Source organism: Lepisosteus oculatus, chromosome 13 (assembly GCF_040954835.1).
Source record: "Lepisosteus oculatus isolate fLepOcu1 chromosome 13, fLepOcu1.hap2, whole genome shotgun sequence".
Taxonomy (NCBI): Eukaryota; Metazoa; Chordata; class Actinopteri; order Semionotiformes; family Lepisosteidae; genus Lepisosteus; species Lepisosteus oculatus.
The window spans coordinates 12243386-12261291 of record NC_090708.1 but is presented as its reverse complement, the minus strand read 5'-3'; the positions used below and the strand labels follow the sequence as shown (position 1 = coordinate 12261291).

The 17906-nt window shown below is 41.4% G+C and overlaps 9 non-coding genes across 9 annotated transcripts; 6 read left to right on the top strand and 3 right to left on the bottom strand.

Annotated features, from left to right (window-relative positions):
- Positions 1-1224: 1224 nt before the first annotated feature.
- trnad-guc (transfer RNA aspartic acid (anticodon GUC)) lies at positions 1225-1296 on the bottom strand. Its single transcript has one exon. It is a non-coding gene; the product is annotated as a tRNA-Asp (tRNA).
- A 132-nt stretch (positions 1297-1428) lies between these two features.
- Positions 1429-1500, top strand: trnap-ugg (transfer RNA proline (anticodon UGG)). The gene has a single exon. It is a non-coding gene; the product is annotated as a tRNA-Pro (tRNA).
- Positions 1501-1731: 231 nt separating this feature from the next.
- Positions 1732-1805, bottom strand: trnai-aau (transfer RNA isoleucine (anticodon AAU)). The gene has a single exon. It is a non-coding gene; the product is annotated as a tRNA-Ile (tRNA).
- A 1438-nt stretch (positions 1806-3243) lies between these two features.
- Positions 3244-3315, top strand: trnap-agg (transfer RNA proline (anticodon AGG)). Its single transcript has one exon. It is a non-coding gene; the product is annotated as a tRNA-Pro (tRNA).
- A 3892-nt stretch (positions 3316-7207) lies between these two features.
- trnap-agg (transfer RNA proline (anticodon AGG)) lies at positions 7208-7279 on the top strand. The gene has a single exon. It is a non-coding gene; the product is annotated as a tRNA-Pro (tRNA).
- Positions 7280-13539: 6260 nt separating this feature from the next.
- Positions 13540-13611, top strand: trnap-agg (transfer RNA proline (anticodon AGG)). The gene has a single exon. It is a non-coding gene; the product is annotated as a tRNA-Pro (tRNA).
- A 957-nt stretch (positions 13612-14568) lies between these two features.
- trnap-agg (transfer RNA proline (anticodon AGG)) lies at positions 14569-14640 on the bottom strand. The gene has a single exon. It is a non-coding gene; the product is annotated as a tRNA-Pro (tRNA).
- A 1240-nt stretch (positions 14641-15880) lies between these two features.
- trnap-agg (transfer RNA proline (anticodon AGG)) lies at positions 15881-15952 on the top strand. Its single transcript has one exon. It is a non-coding gene; the product is annotated as a tRNA-Pro (tRNA).
- A 1438-nt stretch (positions 15953-17390) lies between these two features.
- Positions 17391-17462, top strand: trnap-ugg (transfer RNA proline (anticodon UGG)). The gene has a single exon. It is a non-coding gene; the product is annotated as a tRNA-Pro (tRNA).
- Positions 17463-17906: the final 444 nt, after the last annotated feature.

The window sequence follows — 17906 nt, the reverse complement described above, 5'->3', positions numbered from 1 at the left end:
CTGGATGTCACCGACCCAGCAAACATCACAATCACTGACACCCGCCGTATTCGTTAGTGCTGCGTTTGTGCAGTTCAAAGTAGCTTTTGTGCTACTTTCGTTACCGAGTTATAGTGCCTTATTTTTCGGGTAATCACGTGACTATCTACAAGGCCGTTTAAACAGGACCAACACACTCGGTTCTTTCGTTGTGATGGAAACCACGGGTGCACTTTCTGTGGTGCAATCTTATTGCGAATCGTAATTTAATTTATGTTCAGAACTGTAACAGTTTTCACGTTTCATTCGCATGTGTATCAATCATGATAACTTTCACGACAGATGGAGCTTGCTAATTTCAAAGAGGTCTTCGCTAAACTCTAAACATTAGAGTCAACTTATCAAAGATCACAACTGAAAGATCTGGTGGTCGTGATCTTTCCGTACCTGAGTCATACTCCGAAAAGGAAGGCCCTATATTGAAATGTAAAACATCCACCCCACCGGACTCAAATTGCACAAAAGGCAAACCCGTTGTTTTCATCACATCCACTAATTAAAATGACCAAGTATGTTGGTACCTTTAAACTTTCTTGTCGACAGTCACGTGATTATCCGAAAAAACAAGGCGCTATATCTCGGGAACAAAAGCAGCTGGGAAGCTACTTTTAACGGCACAAACACAACATTAACGACATAAGCATTAATGAGCTGGGTTTCCTCATTTGTGTTGTTTGTAGGGGGGGACTTCAATAAAAACTCTTTTCCTCTCTCACACCGGACGAAAGCTCCACAGCCGAAATGTGATTTTCTTCTATTTTTCAGCATGGAATAAACCTTAATTTGTCCCTTTGCAGCTTGTACTTAGATGCGTGTTTTTCAGTAATTGGAATGTTAAAATTGCAACCGTGATGATAGATTTGCTAAGCAAATAACCATTGCATGTGTAAGCTGTGTTGTGTTCTTGTGAGTAAGGGGATACAATAGGATAGATAGTCCTCCACAGTTTGTCTTTTTTTTACTATCCCGCCCCTGTTCTTTCCTTCGTCCCACCACATACGTAAAGATGGCTTTTCAACGATCGCTTTTACTTTTTAAACATCTAGTTTCTTCTTGTCCCATTGTCTACACATTTCCTATAATCCGCGACCGGTTGGTTATCTGAACTCCACATCCTAAATCAAATTCAGAGGCAGATTAAGGAAACATCTTCGTTGCGTTAATTCCATTGAAGAAAAAGTGTTTCTCCCCGTCGGGGAATCGAACCCCGGTCTCCCGCGTGACAGGCGGGGATACTTACCACTATACTAACGAGGAGTTGTTGGCTTGCTTCCCGCACAAGCTGCTGTGTCCCTAAACCCAATGAACAACGCCACTACTCCCTCTTGTGGTTTACAATAGCGCAACTACTAATGTGATTTGTTTCAAAGCAGCAGACCATGTTCAGTTGGCTCGTTGGTCTAGGGGTATGATTCTCGCTTTGGGTGCGAGAGGTCCCGGGTTCAAATCCCGGACGAGCCCTGCTTTTTTTCTTACGTCGTTTCACATTTTTTTCTGTGCATTAAAACCCATGTTTGCTTTCGGCTTTTCACATTAAAGTCAAATTACTATAGTTCAAATCTCAAATCTCTTCAAACAATACAGGGTAAAGATGTAAAATGTGTATATGCACCAAAAGCAAACCCGATTGACGAAGTTACACTAAAGACCTAACTAATTAACATGCTTGATAGTAGACAGATTTAAAAGAACTGGCCCGTACGGGGATCGAACCCGCGACCTTGGCGTTATTAGCACCACGCTCTAACCAACTGAGCTAACCGGCCGGTGCGCACGTTTTCTTTTCCTCGATAAGCAGTAGTAAACGATTATATGGTATTACTGGGTAAAGACAATTTATAGCACTGTTTTGCATTTAGCTTGCCGATAACCAGCATGGTATCACTGTACACTGAAATACCAAAATCAATTTACATATATATTACACAAATATTTTATTCAGGTTAACTTAACCAACATCTTAAATAAACATTTTAACGCAGTCGAGATGACCCGTCCGGGCTGTCCTGATCAAACAGCGTTTCTTTCTTGGGTCTAGTCCTGCCGGGACAGCCTGCCTCGTGCAAACTATAAAAAACAAATAACAAAAAGTGAAATTAAAGCAATAAAAACCTCCGAGCTCATTTTAACTTTTATTTGTGAAATCAGGTATCTATATTTTCTTTCAGTGAGCACTGAGACAAGGATTCCTATAATAAGCCTGAATGCATATTGAAGCTTGCAAATCTATCACCGAGTGGACAGTTTAAAATTAAGCGAACACCTTTCTTGTTCGCCATTAAATACAGAGGACGAGTACTAATGTAGAAAACGCCGAACCGCTTTTCATACAAAGGCAGAAACCGCCACCGAGCGTCTCCTCCGCGGTGTCCGGGGCGCCACGCCGTACAGTGCGAGAACAGCCCAGAGCTCAGGCCGGCAGAGGCGGAGCTGGAGGCGCAGCAGTCTGGGCATCAGGAGTGTCCTGATGCGCGTCATACCTGACGCAATATGAAGAGGTTGTTCAAAATCTAGGACTAGTGCAGCGTAAAAAAAAAAAAAGGACTAGTGCAGCGTAAATTGAATGAGGTGATGTGAATAACTGAAGTGAAAACACACCAGGTGTTGCTTTTTTAACTCTCAAAACGAGTGTCTAGCATTGTTTTATACACGTTTTCGTTTACCGTTCTTCAAACCTTAGAGTTACATGAGGCTATCTTAGATAAGTAGCTATTAAAGGGCTATTAAAAAGGTGGATAGTAACAGGACATAGTAAAAGATCAATGAACAAAAAGTCATAAATTTTGAGATTTTATATTGTATAATATATATATATTAATCATTTTAAATCGGGAGAAATAAATAAGATGAAGGGGTCGCTAGGTTTCTTGGAATAGCAGGATAATGTAGGCAGATGATGTTTCATCTTTGATACCTTCATCTTCTGGAAACTGTTCAATTGAAGAATTAAACAGTTTAGGGGTTCTGTTGATCTTGTATGTTGGGGTGTATTTATACTTATTTAGCAAATGCAACGTCCCTGAACTAAGCGATAGCAACAGCTGAGTTTTACTCGCACATCATACTATGACGGCCGCTAGATGGCAGTCAAAACAGATTGCTGAGAAACTCCAGAAGCTGTACATCCACTGTACAACTCCAAGCACATCCTACATGCAACGTGGCAAAGACATTTCAGTACTTCTCCAAAAAACTAAACGGTGTGGCTCGTTGGTCTAGGGGTATGATTCTCGCTTAGGGTGCGAGAGGTCCCGGGTTCAAATCCCGGACGAGCCCATTTCTTTTCCTCCACACCTATTTTGTGAATGTAAGGCAGGCAGTTTCTAATAACTTTATTCCATGCTGAAAAGAGAAGAAAAACACAATGAAAATGGCTCCACAGTTGAAACGTTGTGTTTTCTCTCTTCTCTTTTCAGCATGGAATAAACCTCGACTTGTTTTTTTGCAGCCTGCGCATGCTGACGCAGATACCCACCTGCACAGTTTCCAATAACTTCCATGTAAATGCTTTCACTTCTAAAATATATGTCAAAGATTATGTCAAAGCTTTTATTTATTAAGAAAATGCAACTTCCCTGAGCCAAGCAATAGCTGTGTTGGGAGGTGTGCAGAAGGTTTAGCTTGCAAAGGCTCACCATCATTAGAGGTAAGTGTAACGGGGACCATGACCAGTCCTCACGCAGTTTAGAGTCGACCACTCTTTTCTTGGAAGGTGAAAGACAGGAGGTTGATGGGTAGAGCTTATGATGAGGTGCTTGTATGTTAAATCCACTGAACTCACTTGAACTTCTGAAGTCCCCTGATCCTCATCCTTGAGCCCAGGTGGAGTTTGCATTGAAGTCTCGTGGGAGAGGAAGGAGATTGGTCTTCTTGAAGGCAGACGTGTCTTTGGAGGGTTAAGTACGGTATGTCATACAGTACTCTCATATGAGGACTTAGTCTTTAGCTAAAGAAAAGCTGCAAGAGCCCATTTTCACTTGTTGCTTGTAACAGTTCTAAGTATTTGGTATGTCTGCTTTTAGATTGTTCAGTAGTTTAACGAGTTACTCTGAAGTTAATATTTTATTGAAAAACACAATGAACACAACGCAACCGTTGAAAGTAACTTCCCAGCTTCTTTCTTTCCCAAGTTATAATGCCTTCTTTTCGGGGGGTTTAACGTCACGTCATCTTGCGATCCCGATATAGCGCCTTGTTTTTCCGGTGATCACGTGACCTTGCACGGTAACTTTGGCCTCCAGTGACCCCGTCTGCCGAGTTCAAGCGTCTGTTACCGGTGCGAGAGTAACAGTCCTGCAATTGTGTTCCTCTGTTTGCCCGGGTGCGGGACGGCGGAGGATTTTGCATTTAATATCAGTGTCTTCTGTGCGTTTGTGTGAGCAGGAACGTTAAATTTGTCACGAATATCCCATACCCTATTCAGAAGAGTTAAGGGTGTAGTCTCAAAAAGCGAACACTATCAAACAATTGCTTGTTCTTACCAAGAGGCTTTAAAGAGCACGTCTTAATAGTTCGTAGCGGTGTGCTTTTTTAAACATCCGAAGAAGTGATCAGTTTCTCACTGTCTTCTTAAACACGCGCACCAAGGGACGTGTAAAGATTCGACCCATCAGTCGAGCCACGTGTTAAAAAAAGGCTTGAATCTGCAACTTTACGAACAAAATCACTGTTGCACTTTTTATGCAAAGCACTTTCGTTAACGTGAAAAAGAGCCAGGGTGTTTTTTAAGGGGCACTACAAGGTTGTCGCGGGTAGTAAACAACACATCCGAGAAGCAACACTAGCAAGTCCACCGTCTCACACCCGCGGACCGCGTTATCTTCTTTATTTTAACATAACAGAAGGTAGCATATATCTGAATTTTTAAATAAACTGTCATTATCTGTGTGTTTGTATTTACAGGGGTCTTATGCGCAAACATGAAGCGATGAGCTCACTGTCCTCTTATCTTTGTGTTTCCGGCCAGTCCTTGGTGTAGAATACAGCGTGAGGGCACACCTGCCCCCTGAAGACACAGATGGGCGCCTGTGTTAGATCCTCAGGCGAAGTCGAGTGTTCTGCAGTCTGCAATGTAATGACCCGGACATGTTTGCTTGTCCTGCTTCATGAAGTTGCCCAACCGCCCGTCGAACAGCACAAACGACGGAACTCACGGCAATCGTTAGTGCTGCGTTTGTGCCGGTTTGTGTCGCTGTAAGTAGCGTTTGTGCTGCTTTCGTTTCCGAGATATAGCGCCTTGTTTTTTCGGGACTATCTACAAGGAAGTTTACAGATACCAACAGACTCGGTACTTGAACTTCTGATTGTGATGAAAACAATGGGGACGATTTGTTTTCCGAGTCTCTCTGGTCGGGTGGGGTGGATGTTTCTATATATTATATATTACATCACTCTGTGGCGTACAAAATAGCAACGTCACGACCACCAGATCTTTCAGTTGTGATCTTTGGATCAGTTGACCCCAGATTTTGCAGCCTATACGCGAAAAACAGTCTTACATTTAGGGAGACGTTACTATGTTAGTTCACTGGGTTAGGTGTTTTCTTTTCATTTTTAACCATGTTCTTGAAAATGTATTGCTTGTGTACTCCTATCATTGGTGAAGAGACACTAGTTTCCAAATTACCGCTTGTACAACACGAGAGCCCATATTCACATTTTTAGGTATTAGGTTTAAGATCGATATAATTTAACAATAAAACTAAATTCAAAGCACTAGCACAGTAATACAGTGATCACAGAATTTACATTTCTATTCATTTTTGAAGTACAAAGCAGAACGTGTTTCCCCCACCTTAAATATACGATTAAAATTGTTCAAATACCATGTATTCATTACAGAAAGCAGCGGAGACAGTTATATTGCAAATAAAAATGTATTTATTTCGAAGAGTTCGGGACTTTGTGAATCAATAAAGATGTTACAAATATGCCGATGTAGTTATTTTGCAAATAAGTAAAGCATTTTAAAAATAGATTATCTTTGACAGTAAACAAGCCGATCCACCTGGCGCCGCTAGATTGAACAGCTCTCAGACCCGTGATTGGCTAAACCCCCGAACAGTTCGAGCCGCGATTGGGTGAAGAGTGAGAGTCGACACTCTGATTGGGTAAATCAGAGTGGTAAAGAGCCACAGCGGAAGTTCCGAGAACATGTAGATACACAGGTGATGGATGTTCTTCTTGGTCCAAATACTGTAGCCCCGTTTAACCGTGATACCCATTGCGACTGGTGTTGCGCCACTGTCGCGACATTAAGTCCATATATCGCGATATGACATACCCCATAAAACGCCCTGCCCCTATGTCGCGACATGAAAGGCCCCATATCGCGATATAACATATCCTGGCAAAAATGCCCCACCCCCATGTCGCAACATGAAATGCCGTATATCGCGATATGACATACCCCGGCCAAACCACCCACTTCCTATGTCGCGACATGAAGTTCATATATGGTGATATGACAAAACTGGCACTCCCATGTCGCGACACGAAGCCCGTATATCGCAATATGACATACTCCGACAAAATGCTTCGCCACCATCAAAGACCTCACACACCGGGGTGCCAGGGTGGCATGGAAGCAAGAAATTCTGCGTAGCTGTTTTATATGGCCAAATTAATGTTCGTTTTGTTTTGTGAATAGAACAGCCATATAATATAAAACCTTTTAAAACAGTCACAAAGCAAAAGTAAATGCGTAAGATTATTGTAGTAATGGAAATTAACACATTTCCTTAAATATAATAATGTAAAGTGGAACGCTTGTTATCCTACACAGAAAACTATCAATATAGTAGGAAAAAAAGACAAGCAAGAAAGTTTTTATTCACAGAGGGCATTTTGTAATTTTTCGATTTCATGCTATTTTAGCTGTAGTTTAAAAGCTCGCTTGTAGTCTGGTGCCGGTTTGAACTGATGTGTGGTCGCTCGCTCAAGTGGTAAAGTCTGTGAATGCGGAGGTAATTCACGTACAATTTATATAATGATAATTTCTACACGGAACAGCTGAGTTTTACTCGCCCATCATACTATGACAGCCGCTAGATGGCAGTCAAAACAGGTTTCTGAGAAACTCCAGAAGCTGCACATCCGACTGCAAGCACATCCTACATGCAACGTGGCAAAGACGTTTTAGTACTTCTCCAAGAAAGCTAAAATGTGTGGCTCGTTGGTCTAGGGGTATGATTCTCGCTTAGGGTGCGAGAGGTCCCGGGTTCAAATCCCGGACGAGCCCGCTTTTTTTCCTGCACAAGTGTTTTGTGAATGTAAGGCAGACAGTTTCTAATAACTTTATTCCAAATTGAAAAGAGAAGAAAAAACACAATGAAAAAGTTTCCACAGTTGAAACGTTGTGTTTTCTCTCTTCTCTTTTCAGCATGGAATAAACCTTGACTTGTTCTTTTGCAGCCTGCGCATGCTGACGCAGATACCCACCTGGACAGTTTCCAATAACTTCCATGTAAATGCTTTCACTTCTAAAATATATGTCAAAGATTATGTCAAAGCTTTTATTTATTAAGAAAATGCAACTTCCCTGAGCCAAGCAATAGCTGTGTTGGGAGGTGTGCAGAAGGTGTAGCTTGCAAAGGCTCACCATCATTAGAGGTAAGTGTAACAGGGACCATGACCAGTCCTCACGCAGTTTAGAGTCGACCACTCTTTTCTTGGAAGGTGAAAGACAGGAGGTTGATGGGTAGAGCTTATGATGAGGTGCTTGTATGTTAAATCCACTGAACTCACTTGAACTTCTGAAGTCCCCTGATCCCCATCCTTGAGCCCAGGTGGAGTTTGCATTGAAGTCTCGTGGGAGAGGAAGGAGATTGGTCTTCTTGAAGGCAGACGTGTCTTTGGAGGGTTGAGTACTGTTTTGCCTTGTGCAATGGCAGGTGAGGAGCGTTTTCAAGTTCAAGTTTATTGTCATTATTTTTATATACAGGAATACAGTATAACGAAATGCTATTTAGCTAGCTCTCAGACTAGTAGTACAGTAATAAGTAGTACAAAGAAACAAGAATACAATTGTATAATGAAAGAAAGACAGAGACAACAGGCAATGTGCAAAACAACAAAAGGTAACAGGTAATGTGCAAAACAACATCAGATGTGCAAAAACAGGCATCAACAGGATGAGATAAAAGGATAGAAAATTATGGGGAGTGAGCTTTTTGACTTGTAAGGTAGAGGTAGATTTCAATGTGTGTTTGAGTTTTTGGTAAGAAAGAAGCACTGTGAGGTTCAGATCATAGGTGAGAGGTGAGGTGAGAGAGGCTGGGAGTTTAATAGTTTGATAGTGTGGGGATAAAAACTGTCTCTGAGTCTGGTAGCCCGGGCCCGAATGCTCCGAATGCTGGTACCATTTTCCAGATGGTAGAGGATCATACAGTCTGTAGCTGGGGTGTGTGAGGTCTTTGATGCTTAGAGCTTTTTAGAGGTTAGAGGTTTTGGACCTTTCTGAGGATTTTGTGAGTAACTGCCACTCGTCGGATGTGTATTTGTACTGTGTGACATAAAACAGTTGTACTAGATGTTGTATAAATTGTGTGATTCGAAAGTTTGTTTGGTGTTTATTTCTTATACATTTATTTAACCTTAAAGTTGTTGTAAGGAATAAAAAATGCACTATTATATTTAAAAAAAAGTTGATTGAAATGATCTTTGTCATAGTATTAAATTCGGGTAACACTGTGGCGCAATGGTCCAATTCCTTGGGGTTTGTATGTTCTCCTCGTGCTCACGTGGGTTTCCTCTGGGTGCTCCATGCTGGTAGGTTAATTGGCTTCTGGGAAATAAGGCCCGAGCGTGTGTGTTATCTGTAAGCGTGTCCTGCTTACCCATTGCTTACTGAAATAGGCTCCGACACCCTGAATTTGGTCAGAGGTTAGACAATTGATGGATGTCATTAATTAAATTGTATCCTGGCTGGAGCATGACATTTCTGTCAGTTTCATCTTTTCCTTTACAAACAATGATGCCTTAAGCAGACAACAAAGGTTTCAAACTACGAATGTTTACACTGGTGATGAAGGCCATTAAGCCTAATAAGAACTACTGTATACAGTAACATGATTCTAAGGGATAAAAAACATGGATTTAAAAAGTAGATCTTATTTAATGCCTTAGATCTATTTGAATAACCAACATCAGTCATTTATTGTAAGATATGACAAATTTGCGCTGTACACTCTTTTAATAACTGTGATAAATACCCAACCAATTGTGTAGAATGATGTTAACATTTAAATTGGAAAGAATTCACCTTTTGTGGTATATTGAAACATCAGTTTTATATTTCCATTACATCAGGTAAAAAACACTTGGTTTCTGATACATTTGCTGATTTACAGCAGGGGTGTAGCCAGGAATTGATTTTTGGGTGGGCCTGTGCAAAAGTGGGTGGCCTGGGCTCTAACTGACCGTCCTGCCAGCATAGAGGCACCCCTATGCAATCCTCGAACGGTATATTCAAACAGCAGAATTAGCGAAACCTTACATATATAGTGTAACGCTTACGGCCGACAAGTACTGTGTAAGAGCCGGCGTACCAGAGCAGGTGATGTCACCGCCCTTCCCTGTGATAGCAGGACTACAGCTACTGGGCTGTGGAGAGATCTCTCTTTAGCTCACGGGGCTAGGTCGCTGCAGAGAGACGCGGGAGTCCCGGGTTCGAGCCTCAGTCGGGATGGGGCCGACCTAATGCGGCAAGGGCCCCCGTTGCGTTACAATATACTGTTTCTCTCTCTCACACACACGGGTTAAGCAACAGGTACCTAGGCTGCCGAACGCTACTGTGCCACAGCGGACAAACACACGAAAAAACAACCAGTGCCTACCTCTGTTGTGAGGTTTTGGCCTTCTAGACCAGACGCAGCCGTCGGGGCTTGGAATTGAATATGGCGATAATCTCGTCACTGTCTAGAGAGTCGACAAAGAAAAACTCCGAGAGCTCATTTTCACTTGTTGCTTTTAACAGTTCTAAGTATTTCGTATTCCTGCTTTTAGATTGTTCAGTAGTTTAACGAGTTACTCTGACGTTAATATATTATTTCAAAACACAATGAACACAACGCAAAACGCAAGATTCAAAATCCGTCCGAAATATTGTATTTAAAATACCGTGCAGGGTTTACCTTGAGCTCCGTGAAGTTGCCCCCCCTACAGACAGCACAAACGACAAAACCCACCTCATTGGTCTGTGCCGGTTTGTGCCGTTGAAAGTAGCGTTTGTGCTCTTGCGATCCCGATATAGCGCCTTGGTTTTCCGGTGATCACGTGACCTTGCACGGTAACTTTGACCTCCAGTGACCCCGTCTGCCGAGTTCAAGCGTCTGTTACCGGTGCAAAAGTAACTGTTCTGCAATTGTGCTCCTCTGTTTGCCTGGGTGCGGGACGGGGGTGGTGGATTTTGCATTTAATATCAGTGTCTTCTGTGCGTTTGTGTGAGCAGGAACATTAAATTTCTCACGAATATCACATACCCTAATCAGAAGAGTTAAGGGTGTAGTCTCAAAAAGAGAACACTATCAAACAATTGCATGTTCTTACCAAGAGGCTTTAACGGGCACGTCTTAATACTTCGTAGCGGTGTGCTTTTTTAAACATCCGAAGAAGTGATCAGTTTCTCACTGTCTTCTTAAACACGCGCACCAAGGGACGTGTAAAGATTCGACCCATCAGTCGAGCCACGTGTTAAAAAAGGCTTGAATCTGCAACTTTACGAACAAAACCACTGTTGCACTTTTTATGCAAAGCACATTCGTTAACGTGAAAAAGAGCCAGGGTGTTTTTTAAGGGGCACTACAAGGTTGTCGCGGGTAGTAAACAACACATCCGAGAAGCAACACTAGCAAGTCCACCGTCTCACACCCGCGGACCGCGTCAATAATGGACACATCTTCTTTATTTTCACATTACAGAAGGCAGCATATATATGAATTCTTTAATAAACTGTCATTATCTGTGTGTTTGTATTTACAGGGGTCTTATGCGGAAACATGAAGCGATGAGCTCACTGTCCTCTTATCTTTGTGTTTCCGGCCAGTCCTTGGTGTAGAATACAGCGTGAGGGCACACCTGCCCCCTGAAGACACAGATGGGCGCCTGTGTTAGATCCTCAGGCGAAGTCGAGTGTTCTGCAGTCTGCAATGTAATGACCCGGACATGTTTGCTTGTCCTGCTTCATGAAGTTGCCCACCCGCCCGTCGAACAGCACAAACGACGGAACTCACGGCAATCGTTAGTGCTGCGTTTATGCCGGTTTGTGTTGCTGTAAGTAAGTAGATATAGCCCCTTGTTTTTCGGGACTATCTACAAGGAAGTTTACAGATACCAACAAACTCGGTACTTGAACTTCTGATTGTGATGAAAACAATGGGGACGATTTGTTTTCCGAGTCTCTCTGGTCGGGTGGGGTGGATGTTTCTATATATTATATATTACATCACTCTGTGGCGTACAAAACAGGAACGTCACGACCACCAGATCTTTCAGTTGTGATCTTTGGATCAGTTGACCCCAGATTTTGCAGCCTATACGCGAAAAACAGTCTTACATTTAGGGAGACGTTACTATGTTAGTTCACTGGGTTAGGTGTTTTCTTTTCATTTTTAACCATGTTCTTGAAAATGTATTGCTTGTGTACTCCTATCATTGGTGAAGAGACACTAGTTTCCAAATTACCGCTTGTACAACACGAGAGCCCATATTCACATTTTTAGGTATTAGTTTTAAGATCGATATAATTTAACAATAAAACTATATTCAAAGCACTAGCACAGTAATATAGTGATCACAGAATTTACATTTCTATTCATTTTTGAAGTACAAAGCAGAACGTGTTTCCCCCACCTTAAATATACGATTAAAATTGTTCAAATACCATGTATTCATTACAGAAAGCAGCGGAGACAGTTATATTGCAAATAAAAATGTATTTATTTCGAAGAGTACGGGACTTTGTGAATCAATAAAGACGTTACAAATATGCTGATGTAGTTATTTTGCAAATAAGTAAAGCATTTTCAAAATAGATTCTCTTTGACAGTAAACAAGCCGATCCACCTGGCGCCGCTAGATTGAACAGCTCTCAGACCCGTGATTGGCTAAACCCCCGAACAGTTCGGGCCGCGATTGGGTGAGGAGTGAGAATCGACACTCTGATTGGGTAAATCAGAGTGGTAAAGAGCCACAGCGGAAGTTCCGAGCACATGTAGATACACAGTTGATGGATGTTCTTCTTGGTCCAACACTGTAGCCCCGTTTAACCGTGATACCCATTGCGACTGGTGTTGCGCCACTGTCGCGACATTAAGTTCATATATCGCGATATGACATACCCCATAAAACGCCCTGCACCTATGTCGCGACATGGAAGGCCCTATATCGCGATATGATATACCCCGGTAAAAATGCCCCACCCCTATGTCGCGACACGAAAGGCCCTATATCGCGATATGACATTCCCCGGCCAAACCACCCACTCCCTATGTCGCGACATGAAGTTCATATATCCTGATATGACAAAACTGCCACTCCCATGTCACGACACGAAGCCCCTATATCATAATATGACATACTCCGACAAAATGCCCCGCCACCATGTCGCGACATTTGTTGCAACAGGGGTGCCAGGGTGGCATGGAAGCAAGGCGCCAGTCGCAATATACACTGCCGCGATATACATGTTCCTCCTGTAAACAAATTACAAGAAATTCTGCGTAGCTGTTTTATATAGCCAAATTAATGTTCGTTTTGTTTTGTGAATAGAACAGCCATATGATATAAAACCTTTTAAAACAGTCACAAAGCAAAAGTAAATGCGTAAGATTATTGTAGTAATGGAAATTAACACATTTCCTTAAATATAATAATGTAAAGTGGAACGCTTGTTATCCTACACAGAAAACTATCAATATAGGAGGAAAAAAAGACAAGTAAGAAAGTTTTTATTCACAGAGGGCATTTTGTATTTTTTCGATTTCATGCTATTTTTGCTGTAGTTTAAAAGCTCGCTTGTAGTCTGGTGCCGGTTTGAACTGAAGTATGGTCGCACGCTCAAGTGGTAAAGTCTGTGAATGCGGAGGTAATTCACGTACAATTTATGTAATGTAATGTTTCTTTATTAGCCCTATACAATTTCTTGCATTAGGAATTCGTCTTTTCGCATACCCCAGCTTTTCTCCATGTAATGTATGTTTATACAATAAACTTAACTTTCCTGAATGAATATTTCAATATGTGAAATTCCAATGGGATCTTTACAGAACACATCAGCAAATAAAAGACACCTTGCATTTTCCTGTCCAGGACTGTGACTCATAGATCATTTGTAGACGGAACAGCTGAGTTTTACTCGCCCATCATACTATGACAGTCGCTAGATGGCAGTCAAAACAGGTTTTTGAGAAACTCCAGAAACTGCACATCCAACTGCAAGTACATCTTACATGCAACGTGGCAAAGACGTTTGAGTACTTCTACAAGAAAACTAATACGTGGGGCTCGTTGGTCTAGGGGTATGATTCTCGCTTAGGGTGCGAGAGGTCCCGGGTTCAAATCCCGGACGAGCCCGCTTTTTTTCCTGCACAAGTGTTTTGTGAATGTAAGGCAGACAGTTTCTAATAACTTTATTCCATGCTGAAAAGAGAATAAAAAAACACAATGAAAAAGGTTCCACAGTTGAAACGTTGTGTTTTCTCTCTTCTCTTTTCAGCATGGAATAAACCTCGACTTGTTCTTTTGCAGCCTGCGCATGCTGATGCAGCTACCCACCTGAACAGTTTCCAATAACTTCCATGTAAATGCTTTCACTTCTAAAATATATGTCAAAGATTATGTCAAAGCTTTTTATTTATTAAGAAAATGCAACTTCCCTGAGCCAAGCAATAGCTGTGTTGGGAGGTGTGCAGAAGGTGTAGCTTGCAAAGGCTCACCATCATTAGAGGTAAGTGTAACAGGGACCATGACCAGTCCTCACGCAGTTTAGAGTCGACCACTCTTTTCTTGGAAGGTGAAAGACAGGAGGTTGATGGGTAGAGCTTATGATGAGGTGCTTGTATGTTAAATCCACTGAACTCACTTGAACTTCTGAAGTCCCCTGATCCTCATCCTTGAGCCCAGGTGGAGTTTGCATTGAAGTCTCGTGGGAGAGGAAGGAGATTGGTCTTCTTGAAGGCAGACGTGTCTTTGGAGGGTTGAGTACTGTTTTGCCTCGTGCAATGGCAGGTGAGGAGCGTTTTCAAGTTCAAGTTTATTGTCATTATTCTCATATACAGGAATACAGTATAACGAAATGTTTTTCAGTTCTTAGATGAGCTGTCTCTTTTTCAAATCTCTGATTATGTCTGTGCTGCCTGCTTGTTTTTTTATGTCAGATAAATTATATTCAGATGGATGACTCCAGCAGCAGCCGAACTCGCTTATTAAAGGTATTTCGTTAAGCATATTTGAGAAATCAACTTTTCAAATTTATACTATGATATTACAAAGTATTTAAAAAATAACCGGAACAACCCCTGGTTAAAAAGCGGGCTCGTCCGGGATTTGAACCCGGGACCTCTCGCACCCTAAGCGAGAATCATACCCCTAGACCAACGAGCCACGCATAACCCAGAGATGCTGAAGAGTATCTAAAACTTTGCCATGTCGCGTGTACTTGTTTAGTTCACTGGAAGAGTCAAGAATCTCAGAATTCCTTGTGTGTGCTGCCATCTAGCGGTACTGGTTAATAGCATTTAACATTTCAAAGTCTTGCTGTTTTTTTAAGGTAGATAAAAAAAACAATCTTTTTATATTGATGAACAAGGCTCACCTGAAGAAGGCTCCACGGCCGAAACGTTGTGTTCTCTTTCTTCTTTTTTTCCAGCATGGAATTAACCTATTACTTGTTCCTTTTTATATGGATGACAGCCTTGTCAAGCTTGGTTGGCGTTTTAACAGGGACGACTAGTAAATACACGTTCCGGGATTCTGAAGATTAAGAAATTCTGCGTAGCTGTTTTATGACCAAATGAATGTTATTTTTATAATAATAATAAACTTTATTTTATATAGCACCTTTAAAGGTGGCTTCTCAAAGCGCTTTACAGCATGACAACAACAATACATAAGAAGAATACACAAGATAAAACACAATTACAATATAAAGAGGAGACCGTGGATGGTGGTACTAAGAAGAGCAGAGGGTTGAAGAATGGAACCAGTTAAGTAAGGGCTTTTCTGAAGAAGAGGGTTTTGAGTCTGGATTTGAAGGAGTTTAGAGAACTCTCTGATATCTTTGGGGAGAGAGTTCCAGAGCTTGTGGGCATAACAGGAGAAGGCCCTGTCACCCATACAATATAGATGGGCTTGGGGGACAGTAAGGTGAGCAGAATTAGAGGAGCGAAGGTTGCGAGGTGGGGAGTTGGGCGATAATAGTTCAGACAGGTACTGAGGTGCCAAGCCATGCAGAGCCTTATAGGTCTACATGGAATTTGACCAGAAGCCAGTGCAAGGACTCCAGGATAGGAGTAATGTGAACACTTGCACTAGACCTGGTCAGGATTCTAGCTGCTGAATTTTGGACATACTGCAGTTTGTTCAGAGTAGATTTAGATAGCCCAGCGAGTAGCATCAGCAAATAAAAGACACCATGCATTTTCGTGTCCAGGACTGTGACTCATAGATAATTTCTAGACGGAACAGCTGAGTTTTACTCGCCCACCATACTATGACAACCGCTAGATGGCAGTCAAAACAGGTTTCTGAGAAACTCCAGAAGCTGCATATCCATCTACAAGTACAGCTTACATGCAACGTGGCAAAGACGTTTGAGTACTTCTCCAAAAATGCTAAAATGTGTGGCTCGTTGGTCTAGGGGTATGATTCTCGCTTAGGGTGCGAGAGGTCCCGGGTTCAAATCCCGGACGAGCCCCGTTTTTTTCTTTCACTGCTATTTTGTGAATTAAGTCGGACAGACGCTGCTGTTTTCATTCTATTAACTTTCATGTAAATGCTTTCACTTGTAAATTATATGCCAAAACTATTATTGCTGATATTTTATGTTTTAACTGAAACACTGTAGCAGTTTCTTCAAGGAAATGTGTGCATGTGCCACAAGTTTTAATTTTCCAGTGGAGGAAAAAATAAGTAAAACGTTATTTCAGTATTACAAAGAAAAGCTATTAAAGATTACATAAAGTGTCCTAGACAACGATGGAAAACCTCTACACACAATGAAAGGGAAATGGATGTACTAAAGGAGTATTTCACTCAGGAGTATTTCACAACATGCAAAGACGAAATGTTTCAGGTACCAGAAGAACCCAAGAGTCAGGGTCGCGTTAAACAAACTATTCAACTCGTCCATCAGTGGCTAAAGAGAGAGGATGTCGTGTCCATCCTTAAAATATGTTTTGCAAAACTGTCCCAAGTAATTATAGACCTATACGTCTTATTTCTATTAAAGGTAAGGTAAGGTCGTGAAAACAATTGTCAGAACTAAACTAGAGAATCACCAACCTTATATGGAAATAAAAACCTGGGAAATATTTAAATATTTTAACCACATTGTTAGAGTTCCTTAAAAAAGCAACAACCAGTTGGACCCAGCTTTATGATCAGAGCAATATTGAAATCATATGAAAAGTTGTATTTAAAATTTAAGCAGGCCTTTGATAAAGTTTCGCATATAAAAGTAATTATTCGATTACAGGCTTTTGGCATATGTGTGCTTTTGGATTGGTAAATAAATAGAAAACGGTACAGATAAGCGGTAAATTCAAATTTTAGTATGCAATTAGTGAAGTACCACAGGGATCTTTATATTAGCACCGTTTCTGATACTAATTTTTATCAATGATCTAGATTCTGGCATAGTTAGTAATCTATTCAGTTTGCAGATTATACCACATTAGGAGGATAAGCGAACCAGTAAAAGCATTTTCAAAAGCACTTGTAAAGACAAATGACTCTTGACGTCGGAGCAAAGAAAGCACACTGCGTGAACAGTACCAGTTGAAGTAATAACCAAAACATTCCATACGGTATGCTAAACGATTCACAAATGTTATTGTCGTGGAAGAAATAGCATCGAAACTGGTGAGTGGAATCTTACTTTGCAAAAAAAATAATATTTTTTTCTCCGTTTCCGTCTCTACCTCTTGTTTGATCGATAACCAGTATTGTAAACTGCAGAGAATCCGTGGATAACAACAACTGCTGATCTCCCAGAATGTCTCTCCTAGTGACGTGGACCACTGTGATGCAAGAAGTTGGCACCCGTGTAAGACAGTAACTTTATACTGTAACCCCGCCCACTCCCAGTCACTGCAGTTCAAAGATATATAAGCAACAGCTGACTTTCCTTCCGTGGCTCGTTGGTCTAGGGGTATGATTCTCGCTTTGGGTGCGAGAGGTCCCGGGTTCAAATCCCGGACGAGCCCACCTTTTCTTTTCTATTGCTAAAGGTTTACCTTACCTGCCATGTACTGTATATACAGTATATCCATCTTAATGATTATTGGAACGTAATATACAGCCCATATTTGTACTGTACAAACACATCTGTTTTTTCTGTGCCAGCTGACCTCTCAGTCCGACCCTTTATTAACTTGATAATAGGTTTCATTTGAACTGTTTGACTGTATTAAACACATTGGAGGATGTCCTGTAAATATTGCATTTCATAAATTAAATATAATCCCAAGCTTTTGAGCAGAAAAAAAACTTGCCAATATTCTTGCAAGGTTTAGTTCAATCACTTGCAAGAATATTGGCAAGGTTTAGTTTGGTTCAATTACAGCTTCAATTAGATGATTAGTCTCAGCTGGAATGCAAGCCCACAGGCGTGTGGGCCTTCAGGACCACGACTGCGAACACCTGGACTG